Raw genomic sequence first — 26,196 nt, 5'->3', positions numbered from 1 at the left:
ATAGGGCCTGGGTGGGATTGTTGTTGGTGCAGGCTCGATGGGCCTAATGGCCTCCTTCTGCACTGTAGGGATTCTATGATTCTCCCTCACTTACCTGCCTCTTCTCCAGAAGAAGCATCGGATTGGACTTGAAACATTAATCTTGTTTCTCATTCCACAGATGCTGCCAGACCAGTTGAGCACCTTCTGTTTTCATTACTATTCACTCACTGCATCTCACAAATTAACTGCTGTGAGTGAATAAGTCTCATTTGTTTTGAATATTAAGCTCAGGTCTGTGTATCTGGAATCTTGCCATTCAATATGATCATGGCTGATCCTCGATCTCAAAGACATATTCCTGCTTTCTCTCGCATACCCCTTTGATGCCATTAAAACCTAAGAAAATTATCAAACTTTTTCTTGAATACATTCTGTGGCTTGGCCTCCACAGACCTCAGTGCTAGAAAATTCCATAGGTCCTTCACCTTCCAAGTGAAGACATTTTTTTCTCATCTCAGTCCTAAATTGTCTACCCCGTATCCTGAGACAGTGTCCTCCCCCCCGGTTCTAGATTCCCTGACTAGGGAAAACCTCCTCCCTGTCGAGTATGTCCAACCCTGCACAGTCCCAGTTGGGAAAGGGTTCCGTTGAGGAAAGGTGGGAGAGGAAGGAACTGAGAGATTGTGCGTGCTGGAATGTAATCCAATGTTATTTTATTCATCTCTGTATTTAAATAAACAACTACCATCGGTGAATAAATGATGTTTTGAATATGAAGCTTGGGTCTGGTTGTCTAATTGAGCATTCGGTCCTTGGCTTCCTCCAATTAATCTAGATCATTAGTGCCAGCTCCTTCCACATTACACACTTGTGACACTCACTGGGTAAACTCGATTTGCTTTTCAGTGGATAAAAGCTCTGGATGTGAGGAATTTTGGAAGTGGGTCGAGTTGATGTCCCTGGAGTTATTGTATCCAAAGCTGAACCCCTGTCTTATCAAGTGGGCATAGAAGGAAGGATTGTCCGGAAACACGTAGACCATTTGATAGAGCAAGAGTTGTCCCAGCCGCCAGCACTGCCATCAGCAGCTATATTACAAACTGGGAATGTTGCCAGATATCCAAGCACTGTTGTACCTGGTCGCTCTAGGGCAGGCACAACCGACATCGCCATGGAAACAGATAGAATTGAACTGCCTGTGCCTGAAGACAAGGATTTGGAAACCCCCTGAAAGACTTAATTTATAATTGACTAAATTCATCTCCTAAATGTTTAATTATCTTGGACTGTTAAATTGAATATTGCCATCTGTATAAAAGGGCTTAGAGGGGGAGGATGTGGTGATTAAATGGCGGCACTATGGAACAGTGGTTGGCACTGTTGCCTCACAGTTCCAGGGACCTGGGTTCAATTCCTGGCTTGGGTCACTGTCTGTGTGGAGTTTGCACGTTCTCCCCATGTCTGCGTGGGTTTCCTCTGGGTGCTCCGGTTTCCTCCCACAGTCCGAAAGGTGTGCAGGTTAGGTTGATTGGCCATGCTAAATTGCTGCTTAGTGTCCAAAGGTGTGTAGGTTAGGTTGATTAGCAATGCTAAATTGCCCATTCGTTTCCCGGGATGTGTAGGTTAGAGGGATTAGTGGGGTAACTATGTGGGGTTTTGGGGATAGGGCCTGGGTAGGATTGTTGTCAGTGCAGAGTTGATGGGCCAAATGGCCTTCTTCTGCACTGTAGGGATTCTATGATTCTAAGGATCAATCGGCAGAGTAAGAGTCACATGACCCAGGGAATCAATCGGGGATCGCAGTGGGGGATCACCCTCGTGTTTCTGTTCTAGAACCTTCTCAGGAGCTGGCTGCAACTACGAGGCTGCAAGTCTCTATATAGTCTTTCCCTGTAAATAAGTGTGTTGTTTTTCCCTTGTTGAACAAGAATGATTACAGTGAGCCATTGTGTCTGCTCCTGGCATTTTCCAGGATGAGAAATGGTGCATTCCCAGATGGTGATTTTGCACCCATTAGCTACTTGGGAAGGACTGGAAGGGAGTGATTGTCTAATGTGCCTTGGGGTACAGCGTGAATTTTAACCCACACATTGTGACTATAGCTCACTATTGGAGCCAGACTTATGGGAGCTTTATAGCATCTCCATGTTAAATCCATCGGGGGGTACTTGCTTTTGGTGCATCATTGCTACTACACCTAACCTGGGGGGTCTAATTGTTCAGCCATAAATACATGGAAAGAAACACAAGAACGAACAAAAGAAAGAACTTATATTTATGTAGCACCTTTCCTGTCCTCAGCAATATATAATTTAAGACAACTGAACCATTTTTGAAATGTTGATTTATTGGGAAAATCACTTTGCAGGTAACTGGGTCCCACAAAGAGTAAGGACGATAAATGACCATCTCACTTATTTTTGGTGGTGTTAGCCAAGGGATAAATTTTGGCCAGATCACTGGGAGATCTCCCCTGCTCTTCTTGGAATCCAGTCCTGAGATTTTATTGACATCTGCTTGGTTTTATCCTGAGCTCTGACATATCATCGTTGTCAGAGGCTGCTTCCAATGACATTCCAACCCTACTAACCTCACCCAGTTAAGCGAGGCCATCTTGTCAATGTTGAAGCAAACACCTTCACTGGTCAGCAGAAAGCAGCACAGTCGGCATAGTTACCGTATAATAATATGTTTTATTTGTCAAAACATTGCTTGTATGGAAATGGAGCTTTTATTTCAACAGTGCTGGGAACACAGGAGTGTCAGAACAGGAGAAATGTTCCCCTACGGATCAGTGCTGGGATTAAATAACAATGTTTGAAAGGTGAGATCCTCGTAAGGGCAATTTGGGCAAAGCAAGATTTGTTTTTTTTCAAATTGGAAAATCTTACTTGTTCCTAAGGGGATCTCAGTGTAAACAAAACTTCAGACTGTTATTTAGCCCACAGCAAGGGGAAGCCAGGGTCACTGAGTTCTCCTTCCTATTATTTCAAGAGCTTTAGTGTCCAGTTAGTTAACAGGATGACGTTCATAAAGACAGGTTAGTATCTGGCTTCATGAGGTCAAACCTAGTTACGGGAACGCCACAAGCCGGTAACACATCCAGTGGCTCAGGTGATGTCATGCAGCCTGAGTATGAAATTCCAGCTGTTTATTAAATATTCTGAACTCCTGATGTTGCAATGCTGTCTGCAGTTATTTCCGTGTGCCTTGATATTCACAGGTACATTTACTGCTTTGTAAGTCAGAGACACAATCTCAGCTGTGTTCCCCAGGTGACACCCATAGACAAGTCATAAACTTTCTTCTCCAAAGTGTAGTTCCTTCTCTCATTCCTTGTCTTCCTCTCATTCAGGACAAAGCAGCCTGGCTGATTGGTGCTCCATCCATCACCAAAACATTCATTCCCTCCACCACGAAAGCACAGTGGCAGCTGTGTCCCATCTACAAGATGCACTACAGTAACTCACCAAGGCTCCTTTGACAGCACCTGCCAAGCCCGAGACCTCTACCACCTAGAAGTACAAGGGCAGCAGATACCTGGGGAACACCATCACCTGGACGTTCCCCTCCAAGTCACTCACCATCCTGACTTGGAAATATATCACCGTTCTTTCACTGTCGCTGGGTCAAAGTCTTGGAATTCCCTCCCTAACAGCACTGTGGGTGTACCTGCAGCGGGTTCAAGAAGGCAACTCATCACCACCTTCTCAAGGGGCAATTTGGGATGGGCAATAAATGCAGGCCTGGCCAGTGATGCCCACATCCCCTGAATGCACAAAAAATGGTTTGTGCCATTTCAGTCTCATCCCTCGATTGTGTTTTTCTCCGTCAGGTTTTCAAACCCTTTACCGTAGACTTCACCTGATTGCCTCAATTAAAAAGCAAATGACTCCTTTTCAAAGTGGGCTTTCTTTTCCAAATTGACTCTTAAAAGTTTATCCCACTGAATACAGAAAGGGCTTGCATTTATATAGCAGCCGCCATGATCTCAGGGGTGTCACGGTGGCACAATGGTTAGCATTGCTGCCTCACAGCTCCAGGGACCTGGGTTTGACTCCTGGCTTTGGTCACTGTCTGTGTGGAGTTTGCACATTCTCTCTGTGTCTGCGTGGGTGTCCTCCGGGTGCTCCGGTTTCCTCCCACAGTCCAAAGATGTGTGGGTTAGGTTGATTTGTCAGGCTAAATTCATAGAATCATAGAATCCTACAGTGCAGAAGGAGGCCATTCGGCCCATTGAGTCTGCACCAATCACAATTCCACCCAGGCCCTCTCCCCATAACCCCATGCATTAACTTTAGTGAGTCCCCTTGACACTAAGGGGCAACTTAGCATGGCCAATCTACCTAACCTGCATATCTTTGGACTGTGGGAGAAAAGCGGAGAAAACTCATGCAGACATGGGGAGAATGTGCAGACTCCACACAGACAGTGACCCAAGCCGGGAATCGAACCCAGGTCCCTGGCACTGTGAGGCAGCAGTGCTAACCACTGTGCCACCCTGCTACCCCCACCCCTGGTGCCCCTTAGTGTCCCAGGATGCATAGTTATAGTGATTAGCAGGGCAAATATGTGGGGTTGGATAGGGTGGAGGCGGAGAGATTCTTTCCACTTAGTAAGGAAGTTAAAACTAGAGGACACAACCTCAAAATAAAGGGGGGTCGGTTTAAGACAGAGTTGAGGAGGAACTTCTTCTCCCAGAGGGTGGTGAATCTCTGGAATTCTCTGCCCACTGAGGTGGTGGAGGCTACCTCGCTGAATATGTTTAAAGCGCGGATGGATGGATTCCTGATCGGTAAGGGAATTAAGGGTTATGGGGATCAGGCGGGTAAGTGGTACTGATCCACGTCAGATCAGCCATGATCTTATTGAATGGCGGGGCAGGCTCGAGGGGCTAGATGGCCTACTCCTGCTCCTATTTCTTATGTTCTTATGTTCTTATGTAGGTCTGGGTGGGATTGTTGTCGTCGATGCAGACGATGGGCTGAATGGCCTCCTTCTCTGCACTTTAGGGATTCTATGATTTCTATGATGTCCCAAAGTACTTTTGCGCAAACAAAATACATCTGAAGTGTGGTCACTGTTGTGATGTAGGAAACTTGGCAGCTAATCTGTGCACAGCAAGCTCCCACAAACAGTAAAAGTGATAGTGAGCAGTGTACACACCTGATATTTTCTGCACAGTTCTAGTCACCACATTATATAAGTTACATAGGGATGCAAATGCATGAAAGATCCCCATGGATGATATTGAAACTCGAACCACAATTTATCAAGAAAGATTTGACAGACTGGGGCATTCTATTCTTGAGAAACGAGAAGTTTGAGGCCTACCTGTTTAGGGTCTTTTATGAAGCGGTTTTGTAGGGTCGGTGTAGAGAATTATTTCCTCTGAAAGGCAAAACACAACTAGGAGGCCATAAATATAAGATAGTCACTGATAAGTCCAACAGGGAATTCTGGACAAGTTCTTCACCAGAGAGAAGTGAGTGTGTGTGTGGAACTCGCTCCCACAAGCCCGCGGGTGAGGCAAACACCATTGATACGTTTCAGGACAAACTAGATAAAACCATGAGGTCAAAGGAATAGAAGGTCATGTTAATAGAGCGAGGTACTGAGGCGTGGGAGGAGGTTTATGTACAGTATAAACACCAAATGGACTGGTTGGGCTGTATGGCCAGTTCTGCGCTGTTAACAGACAAATAATTAGTTTTTGCCCATGATGTTAGTTGAGGAATGAACACTGACTAGGGCACTGGGAACAACTAACTTTTCTTTTATCCTTTCATGGGAGATAGGTGTCGCTGACAAGGCCAGCATTTATTGCCCATCCCTAAGTGCCCTTGAGAAGGTGGTGATGAGCTGCCTCCTTGAACCCGCTGCAGTCCCTGTGGTGTTGGTACACCCACAGCGTTGATAGGGAGGGATTTCCAGGATTTTGACCCAGTGACAGTGAGGGAATGGTGAGATATTTCCAAGTCTGGATGGCGAGCGACTTGGAGAGGACCTTCCAGGCAGCGATGTTCCCATGTATCTGCTGCCCCTGTTGTTCCATGTGGCAAAGGTCACAGATTTGGAAGGTGCTCATAGAATCATAGAAACCCTACAGTGCAGAAAGAGGCCATTCGGCCCATCGAGTCTGCACTGACAATAATCCTACCCACGCCCTATCCCCGTAACCTCACATATTTACCTCGCTAATCTCTCTAACTTGAGCATCCCTGGACACTAAGGGGCAATTTAGCACGGCCAATGCACCTAACCCGCATATCTTTGGAGTGTGGGAGGAAACCAGAGCCCCCAGAGGAAACCCACGCAGACATGGGGAGAACGTGCAGACTCCACACAGACAGTCACCCAATGCCGGAATCGAACCCGGGTCCCTGGTACGGTGAGGCAACAGTGCTAACCACTATGCTACCGTGCTGTCGAAGGCGACTTGGACCAAGTGCTGGAAAATGGGATTAGAATAGCTGGGTGGTTTGTCTTTGGCTGGCGCAGACGCGATGGGCCAAAGAGCCTTTTTCTATGCCGTGGACCTCTATGACTTGATGGTTTGTTGCTGAAAAGCTCAGATAAGGTGAGTGAGTGTCTGCAACCATCCAGCACATCCTGTAGTTTGAAGACAATGTTCGATGGTGCAATATGGGGCTTGAGTGAACTGTATGTTGGTGTATCTTTGTCTGAAGTGTGTGTGCTGTAAGTCAGTGATACCTTGCAGATTGGACTGTGTTTCAGACCGTGACACATTACAGACAGAGTCACTCTTTGCTTTCTGCTGCAGTCTGCTGTTTTCAGACATTTAGTAATAAGCCTTTCCATGATTGGTTTTCCACCAATTTAATGTTGAAAGGGATTGTCTGAAAGATAATATATATAAGAAAATACCCTCTGGCACCAAAAACCCACAAGATCGGGGGTTCCTCCACCACCTTTCTGACGCACAGCTCCACATTATTAAAGTTTCTCCATGAATTCTTCTCATCACTACCCAAGAGAGAATCCATGCTGCATTGGCTTATCCTATCCCTGTCCTCCCTCCTGTCACCCGTAGGATATCTCGACAGAGATTTTAGTCTTGACAATGATTCTTCATCGTATAAGTGGTAAGATGCATGTTGACATGGGCTGAGGAAGACCCACAAAGATCATTCACTCCTTACCCAAAGAATGTGGAACCTGCTACCACAGGAAGTCTTTTTAAGGCATATCCTCTGGGGAATAGTGGGGGCGGGGGGGGTGGGGGGGGGGGGCGGGGGATTCCCAAGCTGATTATCAGCCGTTGAACCACATTATGAATGTTCCTTCCATCCTGGCATTTGACTCGAACCCAGAGCTTCTGATCCAGAGGTGGGGAAACTACTACTGTACCACAAGACTTCCTGAGGCATTTAAGGGGAAGCTTCATAAGTTGATGAGTGACAAAACAGTAACAGGAAGTTCTTTTTATTCATTCACGGGACATGGGCATCACTGGCTGGCCAGCATTTGTTGCCCATCCATAGTTGCCCTGGGATGGCAGTTGAGAGCCAACCACATTGCTGTGGCTCTGGAGTCACATGTAGGCCCGACCAGGTAAGGACAGCAGATTTCCTTCCCTAAAGGAAATTAGTGATGTCACGGTGGCACAGTGGTTAGCACTGCTGCCTCACAGCGCCAGGGACCAGGGTTCGATTCCGGCCTCGGGTCACTGTCTGTGTGGAGTTTGCACATTCTCCACGTGTCTGTGTGGGTTTCCTCCTGGTATTCCGGTTTCCTCTCACACTCCAAAGATGTGCAGATTAGATTGATTGGCCATGCTATATTGCCCTTTAGTGTCAGGAGGATTAGCAGGGTAAATATGTGGAGGTTATGGGGATAGGGCTTGGGTGGGATTGTGGTGGATGCAGACTCGATGGGCCGAATGGATTCCTTCTGCACTGTAGGGATTCTATGATTCTATGAAACATCGGCATTGATTGGCCTGTTTCTATGTTGTAAACTCTATGAGTCATTCCTTTTCCTCTCCTTGTTCCCACCAACTTTTCAGTCTCTGCCTCCCCTTTCTTTCTCATCGGGCCCCATTTCCCCATCAACCCAATCTTTGTCAGACTTGTTGCTTGCTCCCTCTCCTCTCAGTCCTGTGACTTCTTGATCACATCTTCATTTACCGGTCTGCTTCTGTGCCTCAGGCCGCTGTACCTCTGCCCACGTCCAGTCCCCAATTCCAGGCTCACTTTTCTTTTCTGATCCTCCATCTGCTCAACCATTGATAACGGTTCAAATGTGAGGACAAGTTGCAAAGAGAATCTTTTATTCCATGTGGTGGAGGAGATTAGGGGGTGATTTAATTGAGGTGGTTAAGGTGATTAAAGGATTTGATTGGATAGAGAAGTTATTTCCTCGGGGGGGCGGTGAACTCAGGGCAAGAGGACATCTCCTGTATTGAGAGCAGGGGTTATTTCAGGAAACATTTTTTCACACAAAGGGGAGGGAATCTCTCCCTCAAAAAGATGTTAAAGCTGTGGGATTGGCTGGGGTCAAAGCACAGAAGGAGGCCATTCAGCCCATCAGGAGGATAGTTGTAGTCAGTGATGCGCGATTAAATCACTCGGGAGGCTAGATTGTACCCGGGAAATAAAGGCTTTTATTACTAACAAGAATGGAGCACATTATATACAATACAATCCCAGACTAAAGGGTCACCAGGCAGTGCAGTGACCTTTATACTTCTCCAGGTAGGCGGAGCCAACTGGAGTGTACCACAGAACAATATCAACAGGTAGAACAGCCCAACCCTAACCCCAACAGTGACAACAGTAACATATCTACAAATACCCATAGTGCTGACCATCTATGGTTCAGTACTCATAGTGGTAACCAACTATGGTTCACCACAGTCAGAGCACAAAAGGAGACTATTCAGCCCACTATGTTGGCTGGAGGGATACAGAACCCAGGTGAGAGTTATGATATAGATCACTGCTGATCTAATTAAGTGCTGGTGGAACAGACATCAGGGAAGGAATGGCCCCTCCTATTCCTATATTTTTAAAAATTCATTTACAGGATCTGGACATTGCTGGCCAGCATTTATTGCCCATCCCTGATTGCTCTTGAACCGAGTGTCTCGCTCGGCCATTCCAGAGGGCAGTTAAAAGCTAACCACATTGCTGTGGCTCTGGAGTCACATGTAGGCCAGACCAGGGAGGGATAACAGAATTCCTTCCCTAAAGCACATTAGTGAACCAGACGAGTTTTTGTGACAATGGTTTCATGGTAATCATTAAACACTTAATTCCAGAATTTATTGAATTCAGATTGCACCATCTGCCGATCGCATGCCCTGAGAGCATTTCCCTGGGTTACTGGATTACTAGTCCAGTGGCAATATCACTACGCCACTGCCTTCCCTGGATTCCTACATTCCAGAACTTTCTACCACTTCCCCAGAGCTTGCTTCCTGAATTACTTCATCTCCCAACATTCCCATCATCAAAATTATCTTCCCAAGTTTTGCCTCTTCAGCTACCTGTTTAATCATCTCCCTCAACTTGCCGTCCAACTCTTGTTCAGTGTCTGATCTGTCGAATGAGATTTCCTGCAATGCTTTGTTGTGATAAAGGAGAAAATTATTGTCCTCCTTACTTTTCGCTGTCTCATTCCATCCCTCCATTTGACACTGTAATTTGTAATTCTTTCCAGCAGTTAGCACTGCTGCCTCACAGCGCCAGGGACTTGGGTTTGATTCCCAGCTTGGGTGACTGTCTGTGCGGAGTTTGTACGCTCTCCCCGTGTCTGCGTGGGTTTCCTCCGGGTGCTCCGGTTTCCTCTCACAGTCCAAAGATGTGCGGGTTAGGTGGGTTGGCCATGGTAAATTGCCCCTTAATATCAGTGGGACTAGCTAGGGTAAATGCATGGGATTATGGGAATAGGGCCTGGGTGGGATTATGGTCGGTGTAGACTCGACGAGCCGAATGGCCTCCTTCTGCACTGTAGGGATTTTATGATTCCTGTTACCAGAGGGACATCACGCAGCAGTAAAACCAGGCCTGGCGATGCATTCATGATGGTAATGACAGCACGTGCACTTTCAATACAAGACGTTTTGTATTGCTGTGACTGCTGGGAAAGCCCCGTCTTTATACCAATGCTTTGCTTCCCTACACTCCCCAGCAATAAAAAATGGGAGGAGTTCTGGGCTTTATTGACACGGTGGTGATGGTGGGGGGAGGGTGGATTTGTAATCCCTGCTTGTGAGAGATCCCACTAAATTTAAGAAAGTTGCCACCCCGTCACTCTCTCATTTTTGGACTTGGCGTAAAGGCAATAGCCTCATCTTGGTCCTCAACTAAAAAAGGAAGACTTCCATTTTTATATCACATCTTGTAGGACGGCACGGCGACACAGTGGTTAGCACAGCTGCCTCACAGCGCCAGAGACCCGGGTTCGATTCCTGGCTTGGGTCACTGTCTGTGCGGAGTCTGCACGTTCTCCCTATGTCTGCGTGGGTTTATCCAGGTGCTCCGGTTTCCTCCCACAGTCCAAATGATGTGCTGGTTAGGTGCATTGGCCGTGCTAAATTCTCCCTCACTGTATCCGAACAGGCGCCGGAGTGTGGTGATTGGGGGATTTTCACAGTAACTTCATTGCAGTGTTAACGTAAGCCTACTGGTGACACTAATAAAGAAACTTTTTTTAAAACTTTAAACTTCACAACTTCAGGACATCTCAATGTACTTCCTACCCTGTGGCAGCCAACTTCGTGCACAGCATGTTTTCAGAAAAAGCAAAGGCCAGTTACTCAATCAGCTGTTAATTGGCTGAGGGATGAATGTTGGCCAGGGCACTGCGGAGGACTCTCCTGCTCTCCTTCAAATAGTGCCACAGGGTCTGCACCCACCTGAGGGAGCAGACAAGACTCTCCACCTAACATCTCATCCAAAAGCTTCCAACTCCGCAGTATTCCCTCAGCAATGCACAGAGTGGCAGTCCAGATCATGTGCTCAAATCCCAGGAGGAAAGGATACAAGCTTGTGACTCAGAGGCAAGAGCCCTAAAACACGGCCAAAAAGGACTGAGCTCCAGAGAGAGGGACAGAAAGGAAAACATGGGCTGAGAAATAACCCATGCACAAAGTGTTAAATTGGAAAAGATGTTGAGTGCTAGCAGCCCAAATGGATTGAACAGTGGGAGCTTTGCTGTTTAGCCGGCTAGATTGTTGATTATCTCAGCAGTGGGCTGCTGTAATTACTGCAAGAAAATATGACTCATGAGCTGTGCATGCCCGTCTCTCTGGCTGGCTGGCTGACTGGCACCAGCCTTGAAATCAGTGTGATGGATTGGTCTTTACTTCTGAGTGTTTCTCTGATTCTGATGGAGGGTGGAGCGTTGAACACAGAGAAACTGTAGCCCCCCCCTCTCCACCCCCCCAGGGCCTTGGCAGTATCCCATCCCGGCACACACAACCACTAAACCCTTTCGAGACGAGCCATCGCTTCATAATCAGGATTCCCAGTGGGATCTGAACATTTTTGGATGTCAGGAGGCTTGAAGAGGTTGGAAAAGCTAAAACCTCCCTCAAGAAATGACAGTCGGGGCTAACGGAATTGGATTTGGGGTATTCAAACCGTAGCTTAGTAAAAGCTAACATGCATAAGTTAACTTATTAAAATCCATACATATGTAGCATCTTTAGCCTCTGAGTCAAAAGATTGTGCTTTCAAGCCCCACTCCAGGAATACACACACATCATCTAGGCTGACATACCTGGCAGGGTACCAAGGAAATGCTGCACTGTCAGAGATGCTGCCCTTTGGATGAGGCAAGGCTACAACTGTCCTTTAAGATGGCCATAAAAAATCACACACCATTATTTTTAATAAGAGTGGGTGGCATGGTGGTTAGCACTGCTGCCTCACAGCGCCAGGAACCCGGGTTCAATTCCGACCTCGGGTCACTGTCTGTGTGGAGTTTGCACGTTCTCCCCATGTTTGCGTGGGTTTCCTCCGGTTGCTCTGGTTTCCTCACATAGTCCAAAGATGTGCAGGTTAGGTGCCATGCTATGTTGCCCCTTAGTGTCAGGGGAATTAGCAGAATAGATATGTGGGGTTATGGAGATAGGACCTGGGTGGGATAGTTGTCAGTGCAGGTCAATGGGCCAAATGGCCTCCTTCTGCACTGTAGGATTCTATGATTCTATGATTCTTAGAGCTGTTGTGACCAAGATTCCTCAGTCAACTGACATCACTAAAAACAGGTCATCTGCCCATTTATCTCATCCATGCCTATGGGAGCCTAATGCGAGCCAGTTGTCTGCCACTTTAATATAGAATGATACTGCACAGACAGAGGCCATTAAACCCATCTTGTCCATGCTGCCTCTTTGAAGGAGCTATTCAATTGGTTCCTCTTCTTATCCACTCTTCCTCCAGAGCCCTGCAAATTTCCCCCTTCAAGTATTTATCAAATTCCCTTTTTAAAGCTATTATTGAACCTGCTTTGACTGCCCTTTCAAGTAGCGCACTCCAGATCATAACAACTCGCTGCATTAAAAAAAAATCCTGGTCTCCCTTCTGGTCTCTTTGCCAATTTCTTCAACATTTTTGCGACATTACAACAGTGACTACACTTCAAAAGGTAATTGGTTTGCTGTAATGCACTTTGGGACATCTGCAGGCTATGAAAGGTGCTGTATAAATGCAAATCCTTTCAAACGCAGTGGCCATTTATCTTGGTGCCTTGTATTTTCCGTCTGTGCTTGAAGTTTCAGCACACATCAGGTAAAAGAAAACCACTCACTAACATCTGGTGCGATGTGGCTCATGTCAGTCCTGATGCCAACTGCTGTGTCGGCAGTTCTGTAATATTGTAAGTTGGACCAATTTTATGCCCACTAGCAATTGAACGAAGCTGCACAACGTCCTTCTAGCATCCGAGGGTGAATGTGCAGAGGGAAACGGAGGTTGGATTGGAACCAGGATGTGCCGAAACTTGAGCAGTGACTGACGACGTAGCTTCTGACCACATCCATCCATCCCACCTGCTAACCGCACCATGCAAAATATTTGCTTAAACTGTTTGAGTGTGAACGTGCATTTGTTTGACTTAAGTGCAAACACAGTGCCTGATTCATGCTCACAACTTTTCAGACCTTTCTCCCTTTTATTGATATGGTTTTGGTCACATCAGGCTGAATTTATGAAAGGGAAATCGTGTTTGACAAACCTGCTAGGGCTTTTTGAGAATGTAACTAATAGGGGGAGCAAGGGGGGAGCAAGTGTTTGGATTTTCAAAGGGCGTTTGATGAGGGCCGTGCAAGAGGTTATTACACACAATTACTGTTCATGGATTTGGGGGTAATACACTAACCTGAGCTGACGACGGCGGTATATAGACGGTAATGGCAAGAAGTGGTGAGGTTGAACGGGGATTATCGGTTATAGAACAGGCTCCTGGTCTGAGGCAAGCGTAACGGACAGAAAATAGAGAATGGGATGAAATGGGTCACATTTGGGTTGGCAGGCTCTCAGCTATTTACAAATTATAGCAATGACTGAGATAAGGGAACAGAGTGTCCAAGTTTTCTGATGATACAAAATTACATGAGAAAATAAGTTGGGAAGAGACTGCAAAAGGATTTGGATAGACAAGTGAGCTTTTTTAAATCCTTTCATGGAATGTGGGCATCACTGGCTGGGCTAACATAAGACCTGGCTGGCTGTAGAGATTTGCATTCTAATTAGTATTCTGTAACTTGATGTTGTGTCTCTGTGCACTGTTGGAGAACAGATTTTCACTCCATCTGACGAAGGGGCAGCGCTCTGAAAGCTTATGGTACTTGCTACCAAATAAACCTGTTGGACTTTAACCTGGTGTTGTGAGACTTCTTACTGGGCTAACATTTACAGTCCGTCACTAGTTGCCCTTGAGGAGGCATTGAAACAGTTGAGGCTACTTCAGTGAATGTTTTTAAGGCAAGGATAGATACATTTTTGAACAGTAAAGGAATTAAGGGTTATGGTGAGCGGGCGGGTAAGTGGAGCTGAGTCCACAAAACGATCATCCATGATATTATTGAATGGCGGAGCAGGCTCGAGGCCAGATGGCCTATTCCTGCTCCTAGTTCTTATGTTCTTATCTCAGAGTCAACCACATTGCTGTAGCTCTGGAGTCACATGTAGGCCAGACAGGGTAAGGATGGCAGATTTCCTTCCCTAAAGGACATTGATGAACCAGATGGATTTTTATAAGTTGAGAATGGTTTCATGGTCAATGTTACTTAGACTAGCTTTTAATTCCATTGAAAAAACTTTTGCCAGCTGCCATGGTGGTATTTGAACCCAGATTCCCAGAACCTTACCCTGGGTCTCTGGATTACTAGCTCAATGATATTCCCACAATGCCAACCCCTCCCAAACATGTCAGCTGTGGTTCAATGGGTAGCATTCTTGCCTCTGAGTCTGATTTAAGGTCCCACCTCAGAATCTTCAGTAATAAATCTAGACTGACATTTCAGTGCAGTGCTGAGGGCGTGCTGCACTGCCTGAGGTAAGATGCTAAACATAGGCCCCATCTGCCCTCTCGGGTGGATGCAACAGTTGAAGGTGAGCAGGGGAATTTTCCCTGATGCCCTGGACAATATTAAAAATGAAAAGAAATCCTATTCAGACCCTCTCCCACAGCTCTTTCTCCGTTACATCACTGACTGTGCAGAGCTCTTTCATGTTCTAATCTGAACCTGGAAAATCTTTTTCCACCCCTCTCTCACCTTCACATAGTCCATCTCCAACACTTCTGGGGTGGCACAGTGGTTAGCACTTCTGCCTCACAGCGCCAGGGATCCAGGTTTGATTCCCGGCTTGGGTCACTGTCTGTATAGAGTCTGCACACTCTTCTGTGTGGGTTTCCTCCGGGTGCTCTGGTTTCCTCCCACAGTCCAAAAGATGTGCTGGTTAGGTGCATTGGCCATGCTAAATTCTCCCAGTGTGTACCCGAACAGGCGCCGGAGTGTGGCAACTAGGGGATTTTGTCATAGACCATGTCATAGAATGTCATAGAAACCTTACAGTGCAAAAGGAGGCCATTCAGCCTATCCAATCCGCACCAACAACAATCCCTATTTCCATAACCCCACATATTTACCCTGCTAATCCCCTGACACTAGGGTCAACTAGGGTCAACTTAGGATGGCCAATCAACCTAACCCGCACATCTTTGGACTGTGGGAGGAAACTGGAGCACCTGGAGGAAACCCACGCAGACACGGGGAGAATGTGCCGACTCCGCACAGACAGTGACCCAAGCCGGGAATCGAACCCAAACCCCTGGCGCTGTGAGGCAGCAGTGCTAACCATAGTGCCACTGTACCGTCCAGTAACTTCATTACAGTGTTAATGTAAGCCTACTTGTGGCACTTATAAGTAAACTTTAAACTTTCCCTTTAAAGTTTCCCGAGATTACTCATCCCTAATTGGATCATGCCGAGAACCTGGGGTTCTGGCCCATAACAGAAGACGATTGTAGCTGTTGGAGTCAAACATCTCAGTTCCAGGACATCACTGCAGGAGTCAAAAAACAGTACAGCACAGGAACAGGCCCTTCAGCCCTTCAAACCTCCACCGATCGTCATGCCTGCCTAAACTAAAATTGTATGCACTTATGGAGTCCGTATCCTTCCATTCCCATCCTATTCATGTATTCGTCTAGGTGCCCCTTAAATGCCGATATCGTATCTGCTCCCACCACCTCCCCAGGCAGCACGTTCCAGACATTCACCACCCTCTTTTCCCCACGCACCTTAAACCTATGTCCCCTAGTACTTGACTTTTCTAGCATCTGACTGTCATTGAACCACAGCTGACATGTTTGGGAGGGGTTGGCATTGTGGGAATATCATTGAGCTAGTAATCCAGAGACCCAGGGTAAGGTTCTGGGAATCTGGGTTCAAATACCACCATGGCAGATGGCAAAAGTTTTTTCAATGGAATTAAAAGCTAGTCTAAGTAACATTGACCATGAAACCATTCTCAACTTATAAAAATCCATCTGGTTAGAACATAGAACATAGAACATAGAACATTACAGCGCAGAACAGGCCCTTCGGCCCACGATGTTGCACCGACCAGTTAAAAAAAAAAACTGTGACTCTCCAACCTAAACCAATTTCTTTTCGTCCATGAACCTATCTACGGATCTCTTAAACGCCCCCAAACTAGGCGCATTTACTACTGATGCTGGCAGGGCATTCCAATCCCTCACCACCCTCTGGGTAAAGAACCTACCCCTGACATCGGTTCTATAACTACCCCCCCTCAATTTAAAGCCATGCCCCCTCGTGCTGGATTTCTCCATCAGAGGAAAAAGGCTATCACTATCCACCCTATCTAAACCTCTAATCATCTTATATGTTTCAATAAGATCCCCTCTTAGCCGCCGCCTTTCCAGCGAAAACAATCCCAAATCCCTCAGCCTCTCCTCATAGGATCTCCCCTCCATACCAGGCAACATCCTGGTAAACCTCCTCTGCACCCTCTCCAAAGCCTCCACATCCTTCCTGTAATGTGGGGACCAGAACTGCACACAGTACTCCAAGTGTGGCCGCACCAGAGTTGTGTACAGTTGCAACATAATGCTACGACTCCTAAATTCAATCCCCCTACCAATAAACGCCAAGACACCATATGCCTTCTTAACAACCTTATCTACTTGATTCCCAACTTTCAGGGATCTATGCACACATACACCTAGATCCCTCTGCTCCTCCACACTATTCAAAGTCCTCCCGTTAGCCCTATACTCAACACATCTGTTATTCCTACCAAAGTGAATTACCTCACACATCAATGTCATCAATGTCCTTTAGGGAAGGAAATCTGCCATCCTTACCCTGTCTGGCCTACATGTGACTCCAGAGCTACAGCAATGTGGTTGACTCTGAGATAAGAACATAAGAACTAGGAGCAGGAATAGGCCATCTGGCCCCTCGAGCCTGCTCCGCCATTCAATAATATCATGGATGATCTTTTTGTGGACTCAGCTCCACTTACCCGCCCGCTCACCATAACTCTGTCCATGCCACTCATAATCTTGTAAACCTCTGTCAGATCGCCTCTCACCTCCGTCGTTCCAGTGAGAACAAAACAAATTTATCCAACCTCTCCTCATAGCTAATACCCTCCAGACCAGTCCCTCATGGTAGGGTCAGGGGAGTGTCCTTGGCCCAATCATCTTCAGGTTGTGGAGGAGGATGGCTGCACATGATTGCGCAATATTCTGCACCGTTCGTGATTCCTCTGTTAATGAAACAATTTCGGAACAACACGCCAAGGAAAACCTTTCAGGGTGTCAGAGTTGGCAGTGTCTTTGCTGCATCCCAGGTGGCAATGTAGAGTAAATGGATAGGTCTACGTCATGTGGCCCATCTTATTTTACCCTTATTGTATTCTTCTTTGTGCAGCTGAGTGGTTTAGGCAACTTAAGTGTCAACCCCATTGCTGTGGCTCGGGAGTCACATATATGCTGGATTGGATAAGCCAGTCAGGTTGCCTATCTGAAGGACAGAAGTGAACCAGTTGGGTTTTCATAACAATCCATCTGGGATTGTTATTCCAGATTTAATGAATTAACTGGATTGATATTCTCAAGCCGCCAGGGTGGGATTTGAGCTTTGGGGTCCAGGTCAGTTGTCCTGCTCTCTGGATTAATACTCCAGCAACGTGACCATTTTGCGACTGTACACATTCCCAGTTCAGTCTCGGTAAAATGACCTGCCTCCCTTTGTATCCGCAGCACAAATTCTCCTCGTTAAACTGCTGATTTACTTCAGTCTCCATCTCAATGTTGCTCTTTTATCAGGAAAAACCTTTTTTAAAAATCATTTAAACTAAGGTCAGGAAGTATGCTGCTTTATTTATGTGTGCTGTGCCTTTTTTACCTACATTTTACTTCTTTTAAAAATAAATGTATAGAAACGACACATCCCAAATTTAAAACATTTACTTAGGTTGAACCTCTCAAATATAAATGTTAAGCCGTTTTGCTATTTAAAAAAATTCCTCAAGCCAGCTGGTGGATTTGAATCTGAATGAATCGGCTTCAGAATCGCTCAATTTGTCGCTGAACTGATTGTCTGCAATGTTTATCAATCACATTTAACACCATCTATTTAAAACTTCCAGATAAAACATTTATTGAGATATTATTAGCTGGAAAGTTTTGCGGTTACTGAACATTTAAAACGCTAGAATACATATAGAATTCCTTTGTCCAGTCTACAAATTACAAACAGCACAAAGGGAGGCCATTTGGCCCTTCGTGGCAATCTATCCCACTCACCCTGATCTTTCCTCCACCTCCCCCCATTCCACTACAAATCCGTAATGTGGAGTGAAGATTCACCCATGTCGATCTATTTTTCTCCATATGGTAATAAAAACCTAAACAATTCCAGTGCACAGAATCCCTACAGTGCAGAACATTGTGCAAACATCGGCGAACATTCCCACTTCTCATCCTATGATGGAGAGAAGGTCATTGATGAAGCAGTTGAAGATGGTTGGGCCCGGGACATTACCCTGAGGGACTCCTGCACTGATGTCCTGAAACTGAGATGACTGACCTTTAACAGCCACAACCACCTCCCTTTGTGTTAGGTATAACTCCAAACAGTGGAGAGTTTGCCCCGATTCCCATTGATTCCTGTTTTGCTAGGGCTCCTTAATGCCACACTTGGTCAAGTGCTGCCTTGATGGTCAAAGACAGTCATTCTGATCTCACCTGTTGAGTTCAGGTCTTTTGTCCATGTTTGGCTGTAATGAGGTCAAGAGCTGAGTGGCCCTGGCGTAACCCAAACTGGGCGTCAGGGAACAGGTTACTGCTGAGCAGGTGCAGCTTGATAGCACTATCTATGATCCCTTCCTAAGCTTTTAAAGTTTAATTTTATTTATTAATGTAACAAGTAGGCTTACATTAACACTGCAATGAAGTTACTCCCCTAGTCGCCAGACTCCGGTGCCTGTTAGGGTACACTGAGGGAGAATTTAGCATGGCCAATGCACCTAACCAGCAGTTCTTTTTAGACTGTGGCAGGAAACCGGAGCACCCGGAGGAAACCCACGCAGATATGGGGAGAATGTGCAGACTCCGCACAGACAGTGACCCAAGCCAGGAATTGAACCTGGGTCCCTGGCGCTGTGAGGCAGCAGCACTAACTAATCACTGTGCAGTCTAATGGGGTGGTAGTTGGCTGGGTTGGATTTTTCCTGCTTTTTGTGGACAGGACACACCTGTGCAATTTTCCACATTGCCAGGTAGATGCCAGTGTTGTAACTGTACTGGAACAGCTTGGCAAGGGGCCGGGCCAGCTCTGGAGCACAGGTCTGTAGTATGATTGCTGGAATGTAGTCAGAGCCCATTGCCTTTGCAGTATCCAATGTCTTCTGCCATTTCTTGTGTGGGACTATGTCAGACTGTTACTTAACCAGTCTGTGGGACAATCCCCCAGAAGTCAGTAAGGAGGACTTTGAAAAGTCAACAGTCGCGTCCAGTAAATGCTGGGTGGTCTGTCCAGTTTCATTCCTTCCTTTAGTCTTTGAGGCAGTTTGATAAGCTGAGTGGGTGACTGGACAATTTCAGAGGGATTTCAGAGTCAACCACATTGCTGTGGATTGGGAGTCACATGTAGGCCAACATCCTGGAGGTGACCATTGACCAGAAACTGAACTGGACCCGGTCAGAGGCTGCAAGTTCTGTAGAGATTAGCTCAAATCCTGACCCCAAAGTCTGTCCACCATCTAGAAGGCACAAGGAGGCGATGGCCTAGTGGTATTATCACTAGACTATTAATCTGGAAACTCAGCTAATGTTCTGAGGACCCGGGTTCGAGTACCACCATGGCAGATGGTGGAATTTGAATTCAGTAAAAAATATCTGGAATTAAAAATTGACTGATGGCCATGAAACCATTGTCGATTATCGGAAATCCCATCTGGTTCACTAATGCCCTTTAGGGAAGGAAATCTGCCGTCCTTACCTGGTCTGGCTTACATGTGACTCCAGATCCACAGCAATGTGGTTGACTCTCAACTGCCCTCTGAACAAGGGCAACTAGGGATAGGCAATAAATGCTGGCCAGCCAGCGACGGCCATGTCCCACTCAAGAAACTCAACACCATCCAGGACAAAGTTGCCCGCTTGATTGGCACCCCATCCACAAACATCCACTCTCTCCACTACAAACCCAATAAGGCTGCTTCATTAGAAAGGTGGACCGGGATATTTAACCCAGATTGCTGCTGCTGATACTCCCTACAGGACCTGATAACCTGCCACAGGTATGCAAATGACCTCTCCCTGCTATTCCGAACAGGATTACTGGCCAGTTCCTTGAATGGGTGGGAATTCCATTCCCCAGGGACTGGACCACTGGGAATTTGGCAGCCAATGTTTGGAGAGATTGGGAGATAGACACATGAGAAACCACATATGTAGGAACAGAGTGTGGAGAGTGAAGGGAGGGTTAAAGAGGGAGAGGGAGAAGGAGTGAGACAATGTGGAGTGACAGAAAATGATGATGCTACAACCTGAATCTTCTAGGATCAGTTATTCCTTCATTCCTGTGTATAAACTGTCAAAATCCCTTCAATTGAACCTGCAACTTCGTACCAGTGATCTGTTATTTGATATAAAGAGACTTAAATCATCCAAACTTAAAACTAATCTTTTTTTTCCAGGAGTTTATTATTTTCTGAGTTTGCGAGAGACACATCAGTGTGATTCCAGGGATGGAGCTGGGAATTCAGGAGGAAGGTAAGAGATCTTGGGAATTTAGATGGATGTTACAGAAGAATAGAGGCTGACCCTCATGCAGTAGAGAGCTAGGAGATGTGATGGGGCGTGTCCAACAATAACAATGACAAATTGCATTTATAAAGCATCTTCAAGCGAGTAAAATATCCCAAGGCACTTCACGGGAGCAACATCTGACACTGACTCATGGAAGGAGATATTGGACAGGCAATCAAATCATTGGTTGAAGAGGTAGGTTTTATGGAGCGTCTTGAAGAAGGGCAGGGAGGTTTAGGAGAGCGTTTCAGAGCTCAGGACTTAGGCAGCTGTAGGCCTGGCCACCAAGGATGGAGAGAAGGGAATCAGGGAGATGTATAAAAGGCCAGGCTCTGTGAGCCATGAGTTACATGCATACAGTTCTGGAGGCTTAACAGTGACGCTCAGCAAATCCGAAACTTTGGGAATCGTCAGCCTTCACCTCTGTATCTGACATTCCCTGGTCTGAACATCACAATGTTCAAATCTGTGTCTGGAATCTTGGCTCTTGACCAGATGTCACCCCAGATGTTTCCCAGGTGGGGAGGTTCTGGATTATTCATAAAGGCCTGGAATTCCCATCTCTCAGCCCAGGAAGGTATTGCCTCTCACCCCACACCCCATCCCATGTCCAAATTCCCTCTCCCTCACCACCAGCGCCTGAGTTAAAATCAACCCCAGGAAGTTATTCTTCATCAGGACTGGCATTGGTTCCAATTCTTTTAAATTGCAATAGCATTACTGTGTAGGCCTTGTATTTTCATAAGTATTTCTATGTCACCGTTATGTGAAGGAATGAAAAAATATAAAAGGAAATACTGAAAAGTAGCTTTATTTTAATAAAAAATATTGGTGCTTCCTGGTATGTGGAAATGGGGAGGAAGCATCAGAAAAACTTGCTGACAGAAAGGCCCTTAAACAGAGGCCATCAGAAGCATTTCAACATTCTCTCAAACTGAGAACTCACTTCAGAACCACAGAGGAATCCTGCAGGAGACAGATTTTTTAAAAAAGCTTAAGGTTAGGATTGCTTTTTAATGGTAATATTTTACCATGGGGCGAGTTTAGCAGATAGACCACGATGCTCCATAGCCTGAATTCCACACTCCACCCCAATGGGACTTGAGGCAGTAGAGGAGCGGCGGGGGGGGGGGGGGGCAGGGGAGGGGGGGGTGTATGGGGGGGGGGGGGGGCGGTTGGGGGAAGCTTGCCCCAGTTATGGCCACATAGGGCCTTTTCTCGTCCAGCCTCAATTTTTAGGCTAGCGGTGGATGACACACAAGGTCACACACACACACACACACACACACACTCACCAACACACACACACACACACACTCAAAGACACATTCAAACACACATACACACACACATGGTAACACTTTCAAACACAGATGCACAGACACGGAAACACACACACACACACTCAAAGACACATTCAAACACACACACACAAACACACAGACACACATGGACAAGGACACACACACAAACATGGTCATACATTCAAACACACACACAGACACACAGATGCACATGCACACGCACACAGTAACACTTTCAAACATAGACACACACACATACAGAGACACAGACACACACACACACACGGAGACATGGGTTCACACACACATGTGCATACACACAATAACATATTCAAACACACAGACACACACGGACACACACATGCACACATGGTCACACATTCAAACACACACAGACATACACAGACATACACAGACACACACAGTAACACATTCAAATGCACAGAGGCACACGGACATACACACACACACACATCCATGCACACATGCATGCAGTCACTCAAACAAATGCACGCATGAGCATGTACACAAATGCAAATACGCATGTGGTTAGACACATAAATACAAACTTGGTCATGAACACAAAAGCACAGATCCACAGTCACAGAAATGTTGAAACAGTCAGGTCCACAAACGCACAGGGGGAAGATAAGGGAATGTGACTCCCCCTCATCCCACCCTTCTGCTGTCCGACCACCACCTCCACCATAAATGTTACTAATGCCTGGAGTTTGTAAAAATTATTTTATGTGATGTGGGTGTTGCTGACAAGGCCAACATTGATTGCCTATTTCTAATTATCTTTGAGAAAGTGGAGTGAGCCGCTGCCTTCTTGAATTCTGCAGTCCGTGCAGCAGGTACATCTGTAACAGTTTGGTACAACTGAGTGGCTTGCTCAGCCATTCCAGAGGACAGCTAGGAGTCAACGGCAGGGTGGCACAGTGGTTAGCACTGCTGCCTCACAGTGTCAGGGACCCGGGTTCAATTCCAGCCTCGGGTCACTGTCTGTGTGGAGTTTGCACATTCTCCCCGTGTCTGCGTGGGTTTCCTCCGGATGCTCTGGTTTCCTCCCACAGTCGAAAGATGTGCGGGTTAGGTTGATTGGCCATGCTAAATTGCCCCTTAGTGTCAGGGGGACGAGCAGGATAAAAACGTGGAGTTAGGGGATAGGGCCTGGGTGGGATTGTCATCGGTGCAAGCTCGATGGACCAAATGGCCTCCTTCTGTACTGTAGGATTCTATGATTCTTGAACCAGATTGATGTAAATCTGGGGTCACATGTAGGCCAGGCCAGGCCAGGTAAGCACAGTACATTTCCTTCCCGAAAGGACATGAATGAATCAGATGGGTTTTTATGACATTTGATGACAGTTTCATGGTCACCGTTACTGAGACTAGCTTTCAAATCCAGAAATATTAATGAATTGAATTTGAATTCCACCAGCTGCCCTGGTGGGATTTGAACCCAGGTCCCTGGAGCATTAGGTTGGGCCTCTGGTTTACTAAATCACTGACATGACCACAACACCACTGTCACCGTTAAAATGGTTGACACCATCATGAGGGGTGGGGAGGGGTTTGATTTGTAGAAGGATGTAAATATGATAGGGATAAAGACTTGAGGGGAGATGTGAAGAAAAAGGGTTAACATCAGAAATACACCTTGGTATTTGCAACCAACTAGGCAAGCTCCTAACAAGTTTAGCAGAGGTCAGTGTGCCCTTGAGACAGGGGTTGAGACAGGAATGTGAAATACTTCAAAAGGTTTAAACAACTTTTAATCTGTTCTGAAACCTTGATACATTACAACCTGGAATTACTGACCATGGTAAGAGCAGAAACATTGTCTGCAAGATTGGGGGCAGTTTTATTTCAAGTGTAGAGAGATGGCAAGCACAGACCAGTATACAGTACCTCTAGGTCACTAAGAGAAACACAACAACGATACACCATTATAGAAAAAGAATTGGCAGCAATGTGGGAGTGCAAAAGATTTTCGGACTATATCAAGGGGATTGTATTTCAATATCAAAACAAACCATAAGTCTTCTGACCATGAAAGAAATTGCAAATATGCTGCTCAGAATCTAGTAGCCCAGGCTAAGGTTAATGAGCTATGACTCCATAACAGAGTACATGCAAGGGAAGTGTCAAACAATGACAGACCCATTATTACAAATACCATCAGAAGGAACAAGAGTGTTTACACTTTGTCGAGCAGATTGAAGCACATACATCCTAATCACTCAGCACTTAACAGCTATTTCAAAAAAGTTGCAGGAAATAAAACAAGGCATGCAATGTGATGGGGAACGTTGCCAAGTCTGAGAATATTGTCTGGAAGGATGGCCAGAATATATCTCCACTAATCTAATACTATGGCAGTACTTTGAAAAGCGCAAGCACCTCACTGTCATTGCTGACTTATGAATTTCCAATGAGAGAATAGTCATACCCAGAACACTTTGGCTTAATATTCTTCAAAGACTTTACCAAGGTCACCAAGAAATAGCAAAATGCCATGTGACAGCACGGCAATCAGCCTGTGGCCAGGCATTGTAAAGAAATGATTTCTAGCCATCTTACTTGTGTCATGAACAGCCAAGAACAAAATGAACCGCTATTACCTCCCACCTTTCCATCAAGACTGTGAGAGTGCCTGGGAATAGACTTCCTGAATATAATGAGAAAATCTTCCTTCTTGTCACTGATTGGTATTCATGGTGGATTGACGTAAACAGATTGCATTGAATCAGAGAGGAGACATTCATCCAATCCCTTAACAGAATAATGCAACCCATTGCACCTGGACATTGGAGTGTCTGACAGGGGTGGCACGGTGGCACAGTGGTTAGCACTGCTGCCTCACAGGGACCTGGGTTCAATTCTGGCCTCAGGTGACTGTCTGTGTGGAGTTTGCACATTCTCCCCATGTCAGTGTGGGTTTCCTCCGGGTGCTCCGGTTTCCTCCCACAGTCAAACGATGTGTGGGTTAGGTTGATTTGCCATGCTAAATTAGCCCTAGTATCAGGGGGATTAGCAGGGCAAATATGAGGGATTACGGGAATAGGGCCTGGGTGAAATTGTGGTCAGTGCAGACCTGATGGGCCGAATGGCCTCCTTCTGCACTGTAGGGATTCTATGATTCTACGAATAGGCTGTATTGCTAATGAGCTGTTGCACAATTTCAGAAAATAATATTCATGTAACCATTTCACCTCATTATCCTTTCGTGAATGGAGGAGCTGAGACGGGTATGAGTGTTAAGGATTTGTTGAAGCAAAACGTAGAGCTTAATTTGGCTCTTCTGAGTTATTGAACCTCACCATTACCAAATGCTCTCCCACCATCAGAGTGACCAATGGACAGGAGATTGAGAACACAGCTTCCATCTCTAGAACAAAATCTCAAATCCAATATCACTACAAACAACCACCAGGGGGTAAAACAGTGAAGGACAGGAAAGCAATCAAGCTCAGGACTTTAATCACAGGCATTCGAACACAGGAATTACTCGTGCTGAAGCCTGGGGAGAAAGTAAAGGTGGGATTTTCCAGCCCTAGGTCAATGGACCTTTACATGGTCTGTGTCCCGCCCGCGACGGGAAAACTCCACTCTGTAAGTCTGAGACCAATGGGACAGTGAGGTACAATCATTGAAAAACCTCCACAACCAAGATCATAATGCATTGAGACAGATCGGGGCATCATAAGAAGAAACCAGAGTACCAGAATATTCTTGGAGAGAAAGCCAATAGAAACTTGAGCATCAGATCCTGATGAGAAAGAAGAAAGACTTATTCCAAGGTCTGCAGTCATCCAGGAAAAGAACAGATAGAGGGGAGACTACGGGATATCCTCGAACGCTGAAGGAGATCAGAACAAGATCAGGGAAGTTAATGAAGGCAGTTTAAACACTAACCCTATGAAGTCAGATACTTTGGAGGGAGATGAAGGAGGATGGGAATATGGTAGAGATGAAGACTTGGGGGAAATGTAGAGTAAAGGATTAACATCAGATTGGTACATGATGTTGATGCAATAATAATAACAGATCACATGACTGAGAAGTACAGCACGGTGGCACA

Source organism: Mustelus asterias, chromosome 20, assembly GCF_964213995.1.
Source record: "Mustelus asterias chromosome 20, sMusAst1.hap1.1, whole genome shotgun sequence".
Classification (NCBI taxonomy): Eukaryota; Metazoa; Chordata; class Chondrichthyes; order Carcharhiniformes; family Triakidae; genus Mustelus; species Mustelus asterias.
The sequence above is the reverse complement of the archived record's forward strand: the minus strand, read 5'-3'. Positions refer to the sequence as shown.